This window comes from Neophocaena asiaeorientalis, unplaced genomic scaffold, assembly GCF_003031525.2.
Source record: "Neophocaena asiaeorientalis asiaeorientalis breed wild unplaced genomic scaffold, Neophocaena_asiaeorientalis_V1.1 scaffold120, whole genome shotgun sequence".
Lineage (NCBI taxonomy): Eukaryota > Metazoa > Chordata > Mammalia > Artiodactyla > Phocoenidae > Neophocaena > Neophocaena asiaeorientalis.
In genome coordinates, this window is record NW_020185322.1 from 1,882,963 (window position 1) to 1,900,572 (window position 17,610).

Below are 17,610 nucleotides of genomic sequence, written 5' to 3' on the forward strand. Positions count from 1 at the left end.
GGAAGACACAAATGGCTAACAAACAAACAAACAATAAAACCTATGGAAAGGAGAAATCCTGAATTCAATTTAATCCCGAGAGGAAAATGATGGCAAATACTCTTCACTAGGTCCTGGCTTCAATTTCTCCTTCTTATCCCCCTATCCACCACTGTTTTTTAATCCTTGAGATAAGCAATCAGACTAACTTGAAGCGCTTCCAGAGCTTTCTCTAATCAACCTTATTGTCATAAAAAATGTTCTACAGTGCTGAGCATAAAATCTTCCCCCAACAACTTAGGTGTAATGCAATGCCTGCTTAGATTAGAGCGCGAGCATCTAATCTCAGTCCTGTGCACCTCTACTGCTTTTCAAATCGCCCTCTGGGAATTCAGTAAACACTTTAACCCGTGGAGCCCCCGGCTCGGGCAGGGCGGAGGTGGCAAAGGCCCACGCAGAACAGAATGTAGCCTTCACAGCTCGCTGACAGTGTGGCAAGACTTATTTCTGGGACAGGAAAGGCTTGTGGTTACCGCTGTTGACAAGCAGCTAGAACGAAAAGAGGAAGGCGTTGCCACAGGTCCCAGCTAACAGAGAACGGAAGTTCAAGAAATGGGGCTCCTGCATCTCGTCTGCACAAAGCGCGGTTAAGACAACTGAGGGGTCGGGCAGCAGCACACTGGTCCGGATATCTAGAGCAAGCATTCATGGGTCTCCAAACGAGGGGCCGTTTTTACTTTCTCAAAAAAATACACCCTCACCCAGGTGCATAAAGGAAGGGACGCTGCAAAGAGGGTTTACGCCCTTTGGTCTTTATGTTGGTATGTGTTTATAATCCCCATCCCCCCGCCAGCCATCCTTCACAGGTGCCTTTAGATCTCTTGTACCCTGAGGCAGAGGCGTGTTGGGGCTCAGGGTCTGAATCCTGGCACTACCGCTTCCTAACTGTGCTGCCCTGGGCCTCAGACTCTTCATCTGTAAAATGGTAACAAACTCCACCTCATATAGTCATGTGCTTAGCGCAGGACGTGGCCCCGGGTAAGTGTCTAATAAGTGTTAGCTGTTTCCGCTGTTCATCTTTTCTGTGCACCTGTGATGCACTAGAAATGAATGAACATCACAAGTCTACTTTTCAATCCAATTTTTTTTCACAGTATGGACTCAAACACAATTCATATCCTAAGTAATAATAATAATAACAGGCATCTTTCAGCGAGCACTTATATGCCAGATACCATGCTAGGTGCTTTAAATACATTATTTCTAATCCTTATAACGTCTCTATGAGAAAGTATTATTTTCCAGATGCAAACGTCTAAGAAATAAATTCCTTTTCTAAGATCAGGCTTATACACTGTAGAAGGAGAATTCGAACCTGGGCCCAGTGGGCTCCAGAGCACAGAACATTTCTAAACCATCAGGTGGCCACGTATTGTATCAGGTCTGCTTTGGGCTGAGAGTGAACAGCTTATGGTAAATCTACGAGAAGTCAAGGCCAAGAGCAAGACCTACTGGTTCCCTGGAATCACACTGCCAAGTAACAGGCGGCACTATTAGGAACACATATACGCATCTCTCCTCTTTCTGTGTTGGAATTAGGGTGCAAAGGACTGAACTTAAGAGTCCATGAAGGCTACCTTACAACCCACATTTTCTCCATAATCGTATAACGTGTCTCCATCTCCACTGACTGCCTCCCTCTCTATTCCCACCGGATCACATCGATGAGCACCTCTCATCCGTATCTGCATCCTTTCCCAACTACCTGCCCATTTTGCAAACAAATGTTCCGAAGATTTGCATCAAATGCTAAGAGCATGCAGCCCCTTCCCTTAAGTAAATCCAACTATGTCTAGCTGTTACACAAATTCAAAATAACACATCTGGGACTTCCCTGGTGGTCCAATGGTTAAGATTCCACGCTCCCAATGCAGGGGGCCCGGGTTTGATCCCTGGTCAAGGAACTAGATCATCCCACATGCTGCAACTAAAAGAGCCTGCATGGCACAACAGAGACCCGGGGCAGCCAAATCAACAACAGCAGCAGCACATCTTCCAGATCAAAGCATCAGTGGTCCTACCCCACTGATGACCCCTGTGCTGCTGAATCCCACGCTCTGGACGCTGACGGTATCGCAGCAGCCTGGGTGACTCTGTTCTCATGTGTGAGAGCTCCTCCTCCTTTGGACTCCCAACTTTCTTCCCAGCTGATACTCATTTCTACCAGAGACTTACTGACTTCTTTTGTCCTCATGGGGCTCCAAGTGCTGACACTTCTAAGGAAGCCAGAAATCATGTGTCTAACAGTTAAACCTTTTGGAGGTACTTGCCAGAGGCCACAGCAAACCAATTCGATCTACACAGGGGCGTAATTATGGGAACAGATACCCTAACTCTCAGTAAGATCTTCTATTTACTGGAATCTGATCTCGGGCTTAGAAAATTAGACTAGTTCCCTTCCCCACACTCCCTAGCCATCCTCAGCCTCCAGGACAGTGCAGGAATTAGGTTCAAATTCAAATATTTATTGAGAGCCTACTCTCTGCCAGAAAACTTTGCCAGGTACAGGACACACAGCATCACAACAGCTCCAAGAAGATGGAATTATTATCCCTGTTTTGGAAATGAAGCAATCGAGAGTCATAGAGGTAAAGTGACTTCTTCAATGTCACACCCCTAAGAAGAGGTGTCTGCAGAATCCGGACACAGTATGAAATAACGGCCAATGGTTACTGTTTAATATCCCATGAACTGGGTTTCTCTAGGGTGATGTTTCCCTCGGACTCAGTGGCCACTGGCAGGCCCGAGACACAAGCCATACCTCTCTGCTGGCACCTCACCTACAAACTACAATACTATCCTGGACGCCAATTCCGCTTTTGCTCTTGGCCAAGTGCCAACTATCAGGCTCCTCCAGGACAGATACCATATGGAATTGGACCACGAGTTAGAGAGCACTAAGCCAGCGGGCACTGGTGGTATTAGTCTCAGAGCCAAGACGAAAACATAATGATGTTGGGGGAGAAAAATGATGGTGCTTACTCTTTGCTTCCAGCACTGGCACTGACCTACTTCCCTACTCTATTTTCGAGTAAAGAGAACTAGACCAACAGAGGATATGCAAAATCTTCTGAGGTTCCTCTAAGCAGGAAAATATTACAGAAATTACAATAATTGATTCAATGTATTCTTATTATTGTTATTATTTCCAGGACACAAGCTTTTATGAGGTCCAGTGAATGCAGGTTTCTTTTTGGAGAATGCAAACAAAAGAATTGATATTTCTATTCTTTTATCTTGCTCTCATTGGACAGCAACCTTCTGCATTACATCTCCATCTCCCTTATCTATACAAAAGGAAGAATAACAAACTTACAAAATGGGTATGAGAAATACCAAGTGGCTCTAAATAATTTTATAAAAGTTGAAAAAAAGGACATAAAATGCCACCTTCAGAAGGTATACAAACCTGAAAACATCACAAAAAGATGCCTTGTCTTGGAAAAATTTTGAATAAAAGATAGCTAATCTCCTTGGTAGTTACAAATAATCTTATTACTCCTATAGTTTTCAACCCATCTTACTTTGGTCCTTGGAATGTCCTGCGTCAGTACTGCCAACCGTGTGCAATGACTGGAATGTTCTATAACCCGCGCAATCCAACCAGGGAGCCACAAGTTATATGTGGCTACTACACACTCGAAGTGAAGTTAGGGCAACTGAGAAACGGAATTTTAAGTTTTACTTTACTTGAATTAATTTAAACTTAAATAGCTCTAAATGCAAATATAAGTAGTTTGTTTGTTTGTTTTAAAGACAAATAGGAGTTGAGATTCACCAAAACATTTCCTCAGATAGTTGTGTTGGGAAAATAGAAATGAAGGGCCAGGAAAATGACACCAATGCTCGAGTCACCCGAGAGCTAGTCAGTGGGCAGTGGGCTGGCTGGCCTGGGTTCTCGTCTTGGTTCAGCATTCAATTAACTGTGGGATCCCAGGCTAATCATGTAATCACTCTGTACCTCAGTTTCCTCACTTGTAAAACAGAGACACAACAGTTCCCACCTGGTGGTTAGTTTCTCTAATTCTGCGAGTGGCTGAGTGGCTGGTCGCTCAGGGCTTCTGCCAGAGAGAATCCTCTCTCTCTCAGTTCGCGCCAATTCTTCCTAGTATCTCAACTGCAGTCAGCAGACAGGCCACTCTTTCAAAGGGCCCAGGGACCATTTTTTTAATATCCCTTGTACTTAAGTAATAGCCCATGAAGAAACAGGTTTTGTGTGGCGATCGCAGGAAACTCTCCAAGGCTGAGCTGCCTGAGGCACGAGCAGGAAGAACCTGGCGATGGGCCTGGTGGCGGGCAACGGGATGGTGTGAAATTCAGTAACGTTAACAGCCTTCTACGCTGTCCCTGTTGTTGTTGCTTACTATTTAAGAACAGAATTCTCTCCTCGACGGATTGGCAACGTGGTGCGAGGGGTACAGCATCAGCTCTTTGTCACTCCACTACTCGCTGGGGATCAGAGAGGGGCCCCGCTCCAGAGCTGCAACCTTCCACTCTAAACCTAACCCTCTCCATTTAAGAAGAGGCATTGGCTGTCATCCGACCTCGAGCTCCGGGAACTGCAGCTCCCTTTGAAAACACACCACTTCGGGGTCACCACGAAGAACACCTCTATCTCCTGTGCCTGCCTTTCAACACAGCACCTCTGCACTGCGCCGATACAGGTGCATCTCCATCGGCGGGATCCTGGTGTTAGATTCTGGGAGACCTAACGAAACCCTCCGGATATCAGTTTACTCAGCAATCAGAGGATGAAACCAAGGCCATTCCTGTATTTACCTGGAAGGTATGGATATAATTTCTCACGTGCAGCCAAAGTTTTGTGAGTCATGTCTCCACCAGTAGAGGTTATAGAATGGTAACAGGACGGGGCCCTCAAACTTGGAGGTGAGACTTCTGCAGATCAGCTGGTGAATTCACAGAAGATTAAATAGATCTAATAATACCCTAAGTCGCTGAAGGAGGCAAAGCCTTTCTCCAAATGGTCAAATTGTCAATAAGTTAGTTTGTGCTCCTCTGAAGAAAAGTTCAAGCTTCCCGTAAGTACGCACACATGTAACATCTTCATCCCTGGGCTTTGACAAAACTTGAAATGAAATAAAGTTTATTAAGAATGGATAGCACATCGATTTCATTCGCAGATGACTAGGAAAGCACGCATTTGTGATGGGCCTTCCACTGGATGGCTGGAGTTAACGCAGGATTGCATTTGGATGCAGGTCTAAAAGTTATCCATTCGATTACCGGGGTAAAATGTAACCCTGATTCGTAGGAAATCATTCCTTCAGAAAATGCCTCACAACACGGGTGTCTGGACTCACCAAGGGGAAACATTAGCTTATCTCAACCTGACTGCGAGTAAAAAGCAAAAAGCTAGAAAACCCCCCCAAAGTAATAAATATGGAGGCATCCAGGGGGTACCTGAAGGCTGAACACACACAGCCCTCGCTGGGAAGGCAGTGAGGCATCAGCTCCGGACAGCCCCCGCCCAGGGAACTCATTTCCTTCTGTGATTTATCAGAAATCGTTCCGTGGACTGCAGAGCAGAAGGTATTTGTATGGGAGAGTTCTTTAGATGAACTTTTAGAAATGGCAACAGGGAAATAATCATCACGCAGAAGATTTATATCAGCCTTCACCTTTTACAAGTGCTGCTGGAGCACACGTTAATTAATCCTCCCACTCCAAGGGCCGCGGTCAGCGCTTCTGCCCCCACTGCACAGATGAGCCAGCGGTGGCCGGAGTGGGGGGTGCACTCGCTCGGGGCGCACACCCCTTCTAGGTGCCCCCAGGCTGCTTCCCCTGCCCACCGCTAAATGCTGCAGAATTCACCTGTTTGCTTGCACAAGCACTTGCAACTGGCCCTTCTGGATGATGGAGAAGACAGTGGCTTGGCCTCCGTTAAGTAACTGAACCCGTGAATCATTATGAAATGAAGACGGGTGTGAGGGACAACTCAATACTGGCCCAAACTTCCCAAACCGAACACTAATTTTTACCTAAAATGTCTCTCCCCTATTGACGTTCCAGCAGCGAGTGATGAAAACGAGGGATGTATATTGAGAGTGACGACACAGCTCCTGGTACCCTGCACCTGGGCTTTAGCAACTGTGCTTTTCAAGGCAGATAACTCCTGCTTCTACCGCTGCCTACAATATTTTGCCTCGAGTTACTTATGCAAGAAAAAGAAAGCAATCAGGGTGGATTCACAACACTCTCCATCCACTGAAGAAATACTGGTAGTGAAAGTGGGTGGTTCACCTTTGTGGGATTTCAACCCCTACTCCTGCCCCTGCCCCGCCCCCAAAGGTTATTTGCACACAAAGCCCTTTTCTTACTCAGGTATTGAGGACCTGTCTTTTGTCAGGCACGGTGCTGTTTTTTTTAATAAACATTTTAAAATTTAATTTATTATTATTTTTTTGGTGGGGGGAGCTGCGTTGGGTCTTCATTGCTACGCGTGGCTTTCTCTAGCTGCGGCGAGCAGGGGCTACTCTTCATTGCGGTGCACGGGCTTCTCATCGCAGTGGCTTCTCTTGTTGCGGAGCACGGGCTCTAGGCACGTGGGTTTCAGTAGTTGCAGCACGTGGGCTCAGTAGTTGTGGCTCATGGGCTCTAGAGCGCAGGCTCAGTAGTTGTGACACACGGGCTTAGTTGCTCCAGGGCATGTGGGATCTTCCCGGACCAGGGCTCGAACCCATGTCCCCTGAATTGGCAGGTGGATTCTTAACCACTGTGCCGCCAGGGAAGTCCCATGGGGCCGGGTTTGAAGGAGAGAGAGTTGAAACATATGTAATTTATGCCCTTAAGCCACTAGTAGCCACTGATCAGAGTCAGCCATACGTACAATATGGAATCAAACCACAGAACACTAAGGCCCAGAAGAGAGCAGTATACACGGGCCCGCCGTCAGCCAGCCAGAAGGGATACACCTGGCCATGGGGACTGGCGTTCAGCATCGTGAACCATGCTACATCCTCGTGGTCCAATTTGCCCGTGGCCACAGAACGATAAGCTATCCCTGAGTCAGCAGTGAGACTGAACGGAAACCACTGCAGCAAGGGAGCTGGGCCTGGAGAGAAAGTGGCCACAGGTGTCTCCCATCCCGTGGAGCATACATTAGAGACAGGGGACCTGAGCCACCTGGAGAAGAGTGCCACGTGGACCCATGGCTGGATGGCCGTCACCCGCACTGCTGACCCTTGAGCTCGGGGGACAGCCCAGGGTCCCACCTCTGCTCCCAAGGCCATCAACTGGAAGCCCATTCCGTCCATGAAGCCCTTCCAGGTCCTCTTTTCACCCTGGCCTCTGGACTATCTCCTCTGCTGTCACCCCCCTCCAGCATTCCTGTCACTCACTATCATTCTCCTTGGTCTCGTCTGATCAACCCTCCCATCTGACCCTCTCCAGCGACAGCTGGCAGAAGGCTCTGGCACCACCTGGATCTCAGCACCTTTACAAATAACCTCTTCCCGTCTCCCTTTCCTCCAGCTGGGTTTCACGTTCAACTTCCCTGTTTTTCTTACTGCCTCAAACTGCCCCCTGCTCCACCCCGGATCCAAGACCAGGAATAATGTCTTACACAGAACACGCACATGACAGAGTGATTGCTGGCCCGCACCCCACCCCTCCTCTGACTGTTGAACCTACGGAAACTGTCATTAACTGAGCCCCCAATTCGGCACATGGTGAGACTGTGAAATTCCTGAGGACAGGGATGTCTTAATCATTCCCTCAATGCGCATTTCGGAGGTGACCCCACCATTCAGGCATTATTCAAGGTGCTGGGGATAAAACACTGAATCAAATCAGGTAAAACTGCCTTTATGGAGCTGCTGTTCTAGAGCAAGGCATAAAACGAGCAAACTAAGTAAATCTTCTAAGAGATTGGAAAGAGATCATTTCAATGGAGAAAAAATAAAGCAGGAAAGGGACATGGGAAGGGTTGGATGCCAGGGCACAATTCTAAATAAGGCATTCAGAGAAGGCCAGCACGGTGCCTTGAATTCAGTCTCAGTATAACCTCAATGCATATTTTCTGAACGAAGAGATTTAATTCAGCGAGAAGTCTTAAAAGTTGTCAACGTTCAATCACACACTACACAATCCGTCACTACGATCATAAAGAACCACGTTATCCCACCTGGAACTGTTGTATTGAATCTGGGGGTCAATACACCTATAACCAACGAGTTACTGAGTCAGGCCTGTTTTCCCTGAAACGCCCACTGGGTCCACTTGTCCTGGTGCAGGCACTGTCCTAACTCTGACTACTCTGATGATAACATCGTTGCAAAACCGTTCAGGGGGCTCTCCTACTTTGGACCAAAGGACCAAGATTTCACTGACCTTTGTGCTGCCCTCGGATTCACAACTCTATCTGTCCTCCCGTTAAATATTGATCATCTGTCCATTCATTATTCATTTCATCATTTATCAATGGCAAAATTTAATCTCAGGCTGCTCTTTCCTCAACCTGCCTCTGGCCTACCTTCCTCAGTCATAAATGATGCGTAATCAAGGAATACAACTTAAACTGAATGCCAGTCTCAGGGATGCAGCCAGCAGTAGAAGGGTGGAAGATAAATGCAGAGGAGATCAGTAATGCTGCTGTTTCCTTCCACTCACCTGGAAAATCAAAAGCTGACAGTTAGTAAGAACTAACTATGTCATATTAATGACCATAGTTTAGATCAGAAAACAGAATCCATTTGTGAACACAGATGTGTATTTCTGTGCACTTGCCATTTATGAGGTTCAGATGTATTTCTTTTTTTCTGATAATGCCTTCAACTCATGATTGTGAAATGCCAAGAACAGCATACCAAAAAAAAAAAATTAGGACTTCCCTGGTGATCCAGTGGTTAAGACTCCGTGCTTGCAATGCATGGGGCGTGGGTCTAAGATCCTGCATGCTGCGCGGTGTGGCCACAAAGAAAAAACATAATAATAAAAGTTTGTTTTTTTTTTTTTTTAAAAAAAGGACACCAGAGCAGTCAAAACGTATTTCACAAAGTTTCTGGCCTGATGTTTATGCCCCTTAAGCCCTTTGGGGGAGCTTCCCAATCCTTTACTCAAAGATTTCTTGTTTTACGTTGGTAGGTCGCTGGGGCTGACTTACATTCTCCAGGAGTTCCCAAGGACAGCCACCCAGCAGAATCATTAATTTGTGTAACGACTATCATGTCTCATCTACAGGGTCACATTATGCTGAACAAATTCTGTTTAAGAACGCAAGGAAGTATATAATGTATTGTCAGGAAGAATTCTTTCCAAATAAGAACGAAGAGAATCACTGCCCTTAAGGATCAGCTTTCAACTCTACTACAAACTTACCTAATCAGACTGACACCCCTACCTGGGGGGGCTCCAGGTAGCTGAGATTTTACTTTCTCATTCTAACACGGCTGTGAGCATCAAAACTCAAAATCTGTGGACCATCTAATTTGCCGTCGTCACAGGCAGCAACCGATTTTGCTGAGATGCTTCGACTTTGTGGGGGGGTATTAATTTTTATTAAGTATTCTGCTCGATTTTTTTTTTTTTTTTTTTTTTTTTTTGCGGTACGCGGGCCTCTCACTGCTGTGGCCTCTCCCGTTGCGGAGCACAGGCTCCGGGTGCGCAGGCTCAGCGGCCATGGCTCACGGGCCCAGCCGCTCTGCGGCATGCGGGATCTTCCCGGACCGGGGCACGAACCCGTGTCCCCTGCATCGGCAGGCGGACTCTCAACCACTGCGCCACCAGGGAAGCCCTCTGCTCGATTTTTATCTGCCTGTTTTTTGGCTGGGAGAAGTGAGAGAGGTGGGTGAGGACTGGGGCAGAGATGAGTCGTTTCTCTTGTGGGAGTTGGCTTTTCCAAAGTAAATTATGTTTGTTCCCTGATCAAGCAGCCAACTTTAATTCTTTCTCTTCAAGACATCACAAAACATGACGCTTGAGGTTTGAAAATGAGAAATAAAGGGCCCATATAATAGATGATTGTGTTATCATTCACGGGACTAACCATGAATTTTTTAGATCTTTCTGTCCCAACATAAGAAAAGGTGCTGACAGGTTTTAGAGGGATTGCACTAAACTCCTAGATAGCAGTCCAAAACATGTGCCTCTCTGATAGTCTGCTTAAAGCAATGGAAAAAGAACTTTGCCAAGTGTGTGTAATTACTTGAAGATGACCTCCAGAATTGTATGCATGTCAGCTCTTTGTGTGTTTCCCTAGGAGCAAACATGCTGGCTTGTCATGCTACAAAACTCCATTTCAAAAGACAAAGTCCAAATGACATTCCACTATGCTAGTTTTTAAATCTCGAAATCACTTCTTAAGATGAAATCAATACCAAAGACCACATTCTGATTCGGAAATCTATAGGCCTTCTCTCTCTCTCTCTCAGCATGTCATAAATTCCATTTAGCATCTTAAATCACCAATTAAAATAGGCTTTGACATTTAATTTGCTTATTCCCTAAAAAAACACACCATCAGCTCTAACACCCTAAACAAATAAGAATAGAAATAGGATTATGTGCAAAATTATAAAGGCTGTTATTCCACGAGGCTGAATATCATATCAAAAGTCCCCATAGCTGATTTTTTTTAAAAGCCATTTCTTCATTTTTTGACACTACATCTGGCACAATGAATACAGATGATCATTTGTTTATATATCTATCTAACTGCCTCTCCCAAACACAGCCAGATGGAGTCTTTCAGAATCAAATTAATTTCAGATTAATTCACTCTGGACCCACTCCAGTTCCATGACTCCTTGCTTTGAAGCACCAACCAAACTGATGGGAAGTCATGAACTGAAAAGAGCACAGGTTCCTCGATATCAAGGGGGAAAACATGACACAAAGCTGGCGCTGCCTCCGTGTCCAGAAAGTGATCCATTCGGGCACCACAAGATGCCAGCCTAAGGCCTGGTCAACACTGCACGGTGTCCAAAGCATCTAGCAAGAATTTCCTCCTGGATCCAAAGAGGATCACGGTTAATATTACATCTAATATTCATAACGCCTTGAGAGGATGACAGTCAAAATGAGCAACCTAATTACTAACACGAGAACCAGGGAGGTCACGGTAAACTTGCCCGTCCCCGCGGAGCCAGGTGGGCCACTGGACTCGGGAGGGTGAATTCTCAACGCCCCAAGTGCAGAATCTCTATCTCGAGCTGTAGCTACTGAAGGAACCATCACAAAACGTAACCAGGCTCTGCTTGCTGTCAATCTCGGCGGATGCCTTTATTATCATACTTGTTTCAATTGCAATTTGGGTTTCCATGGAGACACAACAGTCAGCTCTAGAAAATTATAAGATAAATGTCAGGCGGTGATAACAGTGTTAATGAAGCTTCGCTGACAAGCAGCTCCGCGCTTCAAATAATAAGCTTATTTCTATTAGCATATGTATAACCTGTCAAAAAACCTGGGAGAGAATATTAAAAGTTAAATATCAATCTATCTACATTTAAGAGAGAGCGGGGAGAGACCCCTCTGGAGTGGCTTAAGTTTGGTGGGTCAACTTGAACAAGAAAAAAGAAAAGTAACCACTGCTTTCTTGGGAAAATGAGGCACCAGTCATGGCTCTCAATGATGCTTTAGCTGACATCCAGAAATGCCTTACTTCATCCAGCAGTGGAGAGAATTTTTTCTTAAAATGTGCTTAAAGTAATCGCTTTTGTTTCTGGAAGCTAAGAGCTCAACTCACTAAGTCTGACTGTGACAGACCGCGAGCTTCAGAGACATACGCTACAACCAACCTTATGGTAACTGGATGGATGCATCCCCCTCTCCTGCTCCCCTCCCTAGGTTGCTGGATAACTATAATTGGATTGCTAGAATTCAGAATCCAGAACTATCCTTGACTAGTCTACAGCCAAACACGTACCACTGAAACTTTACCAAGAAGTATCTGTCAGATCACAAAAACAAAAGGACAACTATGGATTTATGTAAGTTGGATGCATTCCGAGTACACAGATTAATAGTGAGATGGTGAACAACAGCACAGTTCAAGGTAAGATTCCATAAAAAGAAACGGAAGGAAAAATAAGTTTGCTTTTATTTGGAAAAGATGATTTAAGAATGGAACAAAAGTTGTAATGTTTTCTTCATGAACATCCTCAAGGACCTTGAAAAGTTAAAAGGGTAACAATTCTGCAAATCAAAAGTCTTTCCAGGAAGACACAAGAAAGATCTGTACATATAAACTTCTCCTTCACCATTCATGCTCTCTGAACAATCCCTGCCATAGTGCCCATTATTATCTGATTCATTCCACCATATTTTTGTTCATTTATTTAACCGCTGTTCATCGAGTGCCAGGCACTGTGCTCAGAACACAATGATGAGTAAGACACTGTCCGTGCCCTCACATTTCTCATTGTTTAGTAGCTCGTACAACTGAATATCCAAGGTCTTGAATAAGGTGTCACAATGTTCTCTTCTGTCCAAAGTTTGGTCCTTATTGAAGTGACTACACAACTATGCTTTTCTGGGGTAAGGCAACGCATTTTGCTACACCTCTGCATTGGGAACAGCTGGCTGCTGAAATCCTGTCTTTGTCTGGATCACTATAACAAAAATACAACATAGTGGGTGGTTTATAAACACCAGACATTTACTTTTCACGGTTCTGGAGGCTGGTAGTCCAAGATGAAAGTACTGGCAGACTCGGAGTGTGATGAGAGCCTGCCTCCTAGTTCCTAGATGGCCGCTTCTCCCTCTGGCCTCACACAATGGAAGGGGTGAGGGAGCTCTCTGGGGTCTCTTCTATAAGGGCACTAATTCCATCATGGGGGATCCACCCTCATAACCTCATCACCTCCCAAAGACCCCATCTACTTAATACCACCACCTTGGGCGACAGGTTTCAACGTATGAGTTTTGGGGGAGAAACATTCACTCCACATCACGCTCCTTAACCACTCGTAACTCCTCCCTTCTCCCAGCTCCTCTCTTCAGGAGGAAAATTAATGGCGTCAAACCCAAGGTCTAGGATATAACTGGACCATGGTGCTAGGGTAGGAACTTTTGGTGCAGCTTTTGAAGAAGCTACAGGTGCTTGTTTCCCCAGAGAGGGTTGCTTTTTCTCTTTGGAATGCTCCCTTAAGTCCACATGGCTGGTGCCGAAGGCCCTAGGGCTGCCCCCCACTCCCAGCTTTGCAGGATCTAGCATGGCAGATCCAGGAATGGCTTAAGCTAGATGCTCTGGTTTTTTTTTTTTTTTTTTTTTTTTTTTTGCAGTATGTGGGCCTCTCACTGTTGTGGCCTCTCCCATTGCGGAGCACAGGCTCCGGATGCGCAGGCTCAGTGGCCATGGCTCACAGGCCCATCTGCTCCGCAGCATGTGGGATCTTCCTGGACCGGGGCATGAACCCGTGTCCCCTGCATCGGCAGGCAGACTCTCAACAACTGCGCCACCAGGGAAGCCCAATGCTCTGGTTTTGAGAAGAAAGGCAATCCTGAGTTTCCTAAGAGCTTCCCTACATTCTTTCCTCCCTAACTGAATTCACCATGAAGATGTGAAGACCCAGGGATTCAAGTCAGGGTTTGGTCCAGACAAAACAGCCTCCGGCCTCCTTTTAGGTTAAGGCTTAGCTCACAAGGCACTAAGATCTTTCAGCTCTCTTGCGGCCAAGCCGGTTCTCTGAGTCAGGGGTCCCATACACAGTGTCCCCCGGGCATCCGTCACGGTACATCTGCAGGAGTGGTAAAGCTGATAGAGGATTCCAGAGCTCAGAAGCCTCTCTACCTCACTCCACTGCAAGGAATTAATGTATCCTTACCTCAAGGCAAAATAATGCAAAACAAGCCAAAAACTATCAACCACGACAACAAATCTCTATAATATTGTGACGTACTCTCATACTCCCTGGTTTCCCTTCCTGTTATCCCACCCATGATATGAAAAGATATGAAAGGAGAAACAATTCAAGAGCACACAAAACCCAAAACACTAGCAATATAATTCTTTAATAGGGCCAAAGTGGTCCTCTGAATCCAGGGGCTATAAAGGAAAAGTCATGAGGTTTAAATTTTATAACTCAACTTGGACTGTGGGACTTGAGATCGAAAACTTTTCAGTTGTAAATCAAATCCTAATACTATGTTACTAAAAACCGGGTGAGGAAACATCCATGGTCAAGGAGACAGAGATTATAAACAGCATGCCTTTGTCTCATTAGTTAAATATCCTTACCCTGTCAGGGTTCATGATCAGGACTCCTCATTTACTTTTCCCCCTGGAGAAACTTTTCACAACTTCACATCACTCTTGTAAGGTCTTGGGGAGTCAAAGAGAGAAGCTGAGAAGTCACCTACAATGATTACTGTGGGTATTTTTTAATTGTTGAAATAATTACTGTTATCTTTAATGACAGCAACACAAAGCATATTACAATAGTTCTTCAATTTTAAAATGACAGCTCTAAACTGGGGCAACCAAAATTACAGTCATAATTTTCCAGAATTGACAATATTTGCTAAATAGACTCCTTGAGGAGAAGGACGTTATATACGTGGGAAATAAATAGGAGGTGATAATTCGAGTGTGGCACAGCTTTAAAAGGGAGCTCAGAACTGAAAGCCGAAAACAAATTGCTACCTAGGTTTTTCTTGTTGCTGTTGAATGTTGCGAGGTTTGACTACATATAGGCAGCTCAGCTTCGGCTGATCTGCAAGGCAACCATGATTTGAAAAGTATCTTTTAGATTCTAGGGTTGTATGCTTGTTAGACAATGGCATAAGGCAATCAAATCCAATTAAATCGAAGAGGAATTCCTGTATCAATGGAATCATTAAAATATGACCATGAAAGAAGCCTTTCCCACAATGCAGAATGGACAGTAAGTTCCTCTAGGACCTGGAATGACAGGGTTCGTGTTCATATGAAAATGGACACACTTTACTATGCTGGAAACATGCATGGAGTTAGTAACTGTGCCCAACAATAAAGATGAGAACCATGGAAGGTGTGATACCTGGGATCTTGCTTTTAGCTCCATGCTTAACTTTGAAAATCACGATCTGTTGGTTGGTTTGTTTCTATAAGGCAGAATGAAGGAAAGCAAGACTACGTGGAAAGATTTCTGTCTTATCTTACTGAAACCGACAACAAAATAGAAACACTACCGATACTGAAACCCAAAAATGCATCAAGGGCAGGAAGATACAAAAATATTAAAAACCACCACCCAAATGGCTCTGAAAACAATTTTAGCTCCCCTCCCCGGGTCGTAAGGTACCAATTCTGGAAATCACATTTCTCCCGGGAAACAGAACTGTGTGAGGTTTCGTGTGTGTACAGTCTTGTGAATGTGAACAGGAGAAAGGCAATTGTCTGGAAATCCGCTGACTAGACAGTATACACCTGAGTGAATGGACACCTTAGGACGGAGGGTATTCACATGGCGGGGGGCGGGGCAAGATGATGAGGAAACTTCCTAATTACGTACCTACGACCCCACACATGCTGTGACAGCAGCTTGTTTTTGAGGCTTCCACACAGAGGTTTCATTAGCGACCCAAAGCATCGTGACGTCAGTGGACAGCTTGGCAACGTTCCACCCCCTCACACAGGGACTGTGAGTGCAGAGCATGGAAAGATCCAGTAATACTAGGAATGCCAGAGGTGTCCTGAAGCCACACTGAGAAAGTTCAAACCCTTGGTGTTCATTTCAGACACTGCATCTGGAAATCCCACCTCGTCTGGCCATGTGTACTGTATTTAGAAAGAATTTGTTCTCGGGGCATTTTCATCTAGGTGCCCTAAAACCTCAAGATCTGTGGGTTCAGCTGTGTGGGAAAGTCAAGCTGCACCAGCTGATGAAGACGCGGGCAATCTCCTTAATATGCAGGTTAATAATTTAGCTGTGGGTGGGAGGGACTGGAAATCAGCAGAAGGTTCCCTCTGGTCAATGGGTCACTCGTGATAAATGGGTTCTAGCTAGGAGTCAGTTCACCTGTGAACCTGGAACGGTAAGATTTACTAAGCCAGTTTTTGACTTACTAACTGGTCATTATTGACAGGTTACTAGGGCTGTTTTGGGGGTTGTTTTTAAGACAACAATTGCTAACAGCAAGGGCAACTGGCTTCACTGACTGGAGGGAGATATTGCCTTTTTTCCCCTTTTCTTAATTAACACCAACATTCAAAACCCTGACAGAGATTAAGGGTGAAATAAATTATGGAATCACTTATGTGTGAAACCATACGTTATTAAAACTACTCTAAATGGGTCCTTAATCTAAATAAAGATGGCCATTTTAGGAAGCCAAGCATCTCAGGAATCAGAAAGGACACAATGTTATTCTGACCCAAGACATCAACAGTGTACCATTTTGCCACCCAGCCAAAGTATCAATTGTCCTAGACTCTTATTAAAATTCATGTATGTCTCTTCTGCTAGATGAGTCTCAGCTTCAATTATTTACAGCCCTATATTTCTGTTGGTTAAAGACAGGAGAAAGAAGCAGATTGGGCAAAATTCTCTTCTAATATTTCTACGTTGCCTATTCTAACCAGTCAGCAAAAGCAACTCCATCTGTTCTATGCTGTTTAAATGAGTTCCAGGACCACCTTTGGCAAAATCTGAATGAAGCACGACGCATCACGGTATAAGGTTCTCTTTGATGCTAAAAATACCGACTTGGGGATGGTGGGAATACCTTTCCCGCTATTAGTTTTAATACAAGGGATCTCAATGAACATTTAGGAAAAGCACTGGAGTCTCTCAATAAACCAAGTCCTTGCCATACCAGGTCCAGTCTCACTGCTGCTTAACTTATGCAAATAAACAAGAACAGGTGTTTTTTGGCACCTCCCACGGTGCTAAGCTCTAGTCCTCCTTTAATGTAAAATTTATTTGAACCTAACACCTGTACACTATTTCTGACACCGTCAGGCCAATTGTCCTGATGTGTGGCTCTCCACAGGAAAAGAAGGCACTAGGTTGCCACCGTGACCACTCTCCGGCTGGGAGGAAGGACATCTCCCCACGTGTGACACCGGGCACGACGCTACGTGGCAGTTGTACACACTGTGGTCAGGTGTTCATAAAAATACATTTTCAAGTGACGCAGTCACTTGAACTCTCCAGCTATGCCATGGAGATAAGGACAATCAGAGCAATTTCCTCCTAATAAAATCAGCAAACAGTGATGATATATGTTTCTGTAACTTAAGAGTCACACTCCACGCAAGAGAAATGCGCTTCCTCACGTTTCTTGCCATGTGATTACGAAGCACCGAGCTCAGTCGTTCTAACAGGCTTACCCTACTTCATTAACAGGCATCCTGATTTGTATGTACAGGGGCCACACTCAAAAAAGGCTATGGGGACAAGCTTTGCACGAGCCTTTTATTTTTTAATGACTACAGAAGCTCTTGGGGCCCATCATGTTAAAAGAAACAAAAAAGGAGGGAAGTAGCATTGGTTTTTAATTACTTCTGCCTCTGAAGCTAACAATCTCAAAACGAGAGCTCTTTAAACATTCAGCAATCAACTAAACTGCGACCTTTCTGACTTGGCCAGCCGACAGTTTTCTGTCGGTACCACTACTGCTGGCATCGTG

General features: G+C 45.1%; 1 protein-coding gene across 1 annotated transcript in view; it reads right to left on the reverse strand.

Annotated features, from left to right (window-relative positions):
• The window catches only part of CELF2 (CUGBP Elav-like family member 2), a 301,941-nt gene that overhangs the window by 167,463 nt on the left and 116,868 nt on the right, over positions 1 to 17,610 (reverse strand). The gene's annotated exons all lie outside the window — the stretch shown is intronic.